Below are 5,036 nucleotides of genomic sequence, written 5' to 3'. Positions count from 1 at the left end.
ACTACCAAGGTTTGGCATTGTTAAGGACTACCAAGGTTTAAAGGTTTGACATTGTTTAGGGACTACCAAGGTTTGGCATTGTTAAGGACTACCAAGGTTTGACATTGTTAAGGGACTACCAAAGTTTGACATTGTTAAGGGACTACCAAGGTTTGGCATTGTTAAGGACTACCAAGGTTTAAAGGTTTGACATTGTTTAGGGACTACCAAGGTTTGGCATTGTGTAGGGACTTAAAAGGTTTGACACTGTTTAGGGACTACCAAGGTTTGACATTGTTAAGGGACTACCAAGGTTTGGCATTGTTAAGGGACTACCAAGGTTTGGCATTGTTAAGGACTACCAAGGTTTGGCATTGTTAAGGGACTACCAAGGTTTGACATTGTTAAGGACTACCAAGGTTTGGCATTGTTAAGGACTACCAAGGTTTAAAGGTTTGACATTGTTTAGGGACTACCAAGGTTTGGCATTGTGTAGGGACTTAAAAGGTTTGACATTGTTTAGGGACTACCAAAGTTTGACATTGTTAAGGGACTACCAAGGATTGACATTGTTAAAGGACTACCAAGGTTTGGCATTGTTAAGGACTACCAAGGTTTGACATTGTTAAGGACTACCAAGGTTTGGCATTGTTAAGGACTACCAAGGTTTAAAGGTTTGACATTGTTTAGGGACTACCAAGGTTTGGCATTGTGTAGGGACTTAAAAGGTTTGACACTGTTTAGGGACTACCAAGGTTTGACATTGTTAAGGGACTACCAAAGTTTGACATTGTTAAGGGACTACCAAGGTTTGGCATTGTTAAGGGACTACCAAGGTTTGGCATTGTTAAGGACTACCAAGGTTTGGCATTGTTAAGGACTACCAAGGTTTAAAGGTTTGACATTGTTTAGGGACTACCAAGGTTTGGCATTGTTAAGGGACTACCAAGGTTTGGCATTGTTAAGGACTACCAAGGTTTGGCATTGTTTAGGGACTACCAAGGTTTGGCATTGTGTAGGGACTTAAAAGGTTTGACACTGTTTAGGGACTACCAAGGTTTAACATTTGTAGGGCTACCAAGGTTTGCCATTGTTTAGGGACTACCAAGGTTTGACATTGTTAAGGACTACCAAGGTTTAAAGGTTTGACACTGTTTAGGGACTACCAAGGTTTGGCATTGTGTAGGGACTTAAAAGGTTTGACACTGTTTAGGGACTACCAAGGTTTAACATTTGTAGGGCTACCAAGGTTTGACATTGTTTAGGGACTTCCAAGGTTTGACATTGTTTAGGGAATACCAGGGTTTGACACTGTTTAGGGACTACCAAGATTTGACATTGCTTAGGGACTACCAAGGTTTGACATTGTTTAGGGACTACGAAGGTTTGACATTGTTTAGGGACTTCTAAGATTTGACATTGTTTAGGCCTAAAAATGTTTATTTATTTATTTGGGTTTTACGGCGCACCAACACAGTATAGGTTATATGGCGGGGCCTAAAAAAAATCCTTTGTTTCTGGTAACATGCTAAAAAAATTCTTTGTTTCCTGTAACATGCTCAAAAAAATTAGGGTAGGTAGGTTGGAAAAAATTTTTTGGGGGGATTTTTTTTTATTACGGGAGACTTTTCGGAAATTATTTTTGTGCCAAGAAATTAATACAAATAAGGGGGTATGCCTTTAGAGCATCAGTAAGTCGAGTTCACTAACCACGTTTAAAGCATAGAAAGTGCAGTTTTGCAACTTTTTGTTAAAAAGTTGAAAAAAATATTCTTTAAGGCCATAAAACATTTTAGGGTCCGGCCAAAAATTTAGGGTAGGTCGGGATACTGGAAACAAACAATTTTTTTTACGCCTTCGGGACTTCAAAGGTTTGACATTTTTTAGAAAATACCAAGGTTTGACATTGTTTAGGGACTTACCAAGGTTTGACATTGTTTAGGGACTTACCAAGGTTTGACATTGTTTAGGGACTACCAAGGTTTGACATTGTTTAGGGACTACCAAGGTTTGACATTGTTTAAGGACTTCTAAGGTTTGACATTGTTTAGGGACTTCAAAGGTTTGACATTTTTTAGGGACTATCAAGGTGTGACATTGTTTAGGAACTACCCAGGTTTGACATTGTTTAGAGACTACCAAGGTTTGACATTGTTTAGGGACTACCAAGGTTTCACATTGTTTAGGGACTACCCAGGTTTCACATTGTTTAGGGACTACCCAGGTTTGACATTGTTTAGGGACTACCCAGGCATGACAAGAGGACTTGACATAATTTATGGACTACGAAGGCTTGATGTAAGGCTCAACATAGTTTAGGGACTAAGGTTAGACATAGTTCAGACTACTAAAGTGCGAAATAATCTATAGAAATTCAATACTAAGTTTCAAATTAATTGAGACCATTAAAGTTTGACAAAGTATAGTCACAGTATAGACGGTAGCTATGCTTCAACAAAGAGCAAAACTGAAGCATGAGGATATCATATGAAATAGTATACCATCAAGACAAAATAGTATTTCATTTATGTAACAAGGGTCAATTAATCTAGTCACTTTTCCTGCATTCGAAAAAGGGTATTATACATTATTCTTTACAAAATCGATCTGAGGTGGTCTTCTTTCAATTTAATAGAAAAAATGGAAACTCCACAGGTCGCTCAACATGACAAAAATGAAAATGTTGCAGGTGTGATTGTGCCTGTTCATGGACGGTAGTGGAAATGCATGCTACCGTCCACACTCTCTAGCCCCTGAAAACAAGGCTGAGAACATAGAACTAACCAGGCACTCCCTAAAGATAATTACAGTCTGCCTGAACTAAAAAGTTACAGTCTAAATGGTCTGATCACTGTCAGATCTGTACATACTCCCATTTCCATAAAACAATTTTTCATTGTCTGAAATGTTTGTAGGTAGAGGGGATGGAAATTAATGCAACAATGTAGGGTTCACAACCATCAATTTATCTGCTTAAAATCAGTAGAGATGGATCTGATTCTAATTTTGAGACAAGTACATTTAGAATTTCAATTGTGCAACTCGAAAATTGCAAATAATTGAAATATTATTACCGTTTATAATTGGCTATGTGTTTTTTTTTGTTTTATTGAAAGACTACACCACAAGCCTGGGTGTGTGGAATTGTGCGGTTTTAGATAAACAAATGAACCATCCTGCCCTTCGAATCTTGTCCCCTATTACTTTCACAATTCAATCGTTTTAGATAAAATTCTTTGTGGTTTTGTTTGAAAAAAACAAAACTTTTTCATTGTTAAGAAAGAACTGCAAAAGTACAAAATATCTGCAAATTGCAATTTGATATTTAATAAGAACTTCATTTGTTTCTCCATGTGTCGCACTTCTCCGAATACCAAACATGCTATTTATGTTTTTGGTTCGACAGGTTTAATAGGTACGAATACACAAAAGATACAATAACATATTATCGCTCATAAATTCATCAAAAAATCACCTGGTATGATCAGTGCTGATTTACTACATATGGTTTGTTTACATCTCTCGCATCCCCGCCCACCATAATTTTCTTCCTTATATGGCACATATATATATTTTCCCTAATAAAATCAGCTGATGTATTGTATGGTAGTGGTTTTGTACTAGCTGAACCCATGTATCGATTCATTGTAAATTTAATATCATCGAATGAATATAATGTTTACTAGCGAAATGTATGTAGTGATGATAAATCAAATATGACTGATCAATGGAAAAAAAGGAGGGGCCTGTGGGACGGATATTTGTCAATATTTACATTATGACAAAAGTACTGAGAATTAAAAGAATTCTCCTGTCAAGAACTGCATTGTCAGTCATAGCCCCTGAGAAATTCCTATTTTTTTTAATTTAAGATTTGTGCAATTTGTAATCAGTTAAGAAATTTAGTGTTTATTATTTTTGATTCATGAAAATGAATATTTTCTTTATACATTTTGACCAGTTCTTTTAAATTTGAAATAAACACAATTATCAAATTTTGGTTTAGTCAGAGCTCCAGATAAGCTGTGTACAGTATTTGTGTAAATATATGCAGAAATTTGCAAGAAAACGTGCTGAAATTCTGGCTTAATAAGTGCATACCTATACACACTGGAAAAAATGGGATCTGTAACTGACTCGGTTACAATATATACTGCATATTTTAAAATATTACGCGTCGAGAAAACTGTACACAAACATGTGGTAGACTTGAATTAAAAAATGAATGCGGCTAAACTGTCAGTGCCAAGACTTTGGTCAGTTATGTTTTATATCTTGGGGTAATTTATAATATTAGCATGACAGTCCACCTTAACATTGAGTTTTTCAGCTGTCTGAAAGAATATGAAATGTTAAAACTTTCATATTGAAAAAATTTCCTAAGAAGGTGGTTTACATCACAATAGATGTTAACGGTTTTTCTCAATGTTTTCTGCCCACAAATGTATTTAATAACATCATACAGAAAAGAACAGCTTTTCATAACCCCCACAATATTGGAAATAGAGATGTTTTTACTAATTAGTATAAATCCATTGAACACAAAACCGCAATTTTTTCATCTTCAGCCACCATTACTCATTATTTTGTCATTATTTAAGCCACAAAACCAAGTTACTTTAAATACTCGGAAATCATCAAAATTGCTATTTTTAGTCAATTGTAAAAACCAAATAGCATGTACCCAGGAAGAGCACTGTATTGACATACGGCTCCGAACTGACGCGAGCAATCAGGTGTATAACTGAATTAAATGATGAAATAATATTTTTACTGTTTGATCCCTCCATTAAGACTGATTTTACCATTTCGCTTCATTTGACAAAATACGATCATCAACCCACATATTACCCACAATTCTTTGCGGTTTTCATTTTCTGGCTAATAAAATTGTACTTTTTATGACATAGGGCACTATTTCACCACACACAAAAAAAAATTACTGTGTGAGCTAAAAGGGTTTTTGTATCATTTCAAAATGTTCAATAACTGATTAGTAAAAATCTTGATGATGCCAAATGCCCATATTCGGTGACAAAACAACTAAGTGAAGTATT

This window comes from Mercenaria mercenaria, chromosome 1 (assembly GCF_021730395.1).
Source record: "Mercenaria mercenaria strain notata chromosome 1, MADL_Memer_1, whole genome shotgun sequence".
In the NCBI taxonomy this organism is placed as follows: domain Eukaryota; kingdom Metazoa; phylum Mollusca; class Bivalvia; order Venerida; family Veneridae; genus Mercenaria; species Mercenaria mercenaria.
The sequence above is the reverse complement of the archived record's forward strand: the minus strand, read 5'-3'. Positions refer to the sequence as shown.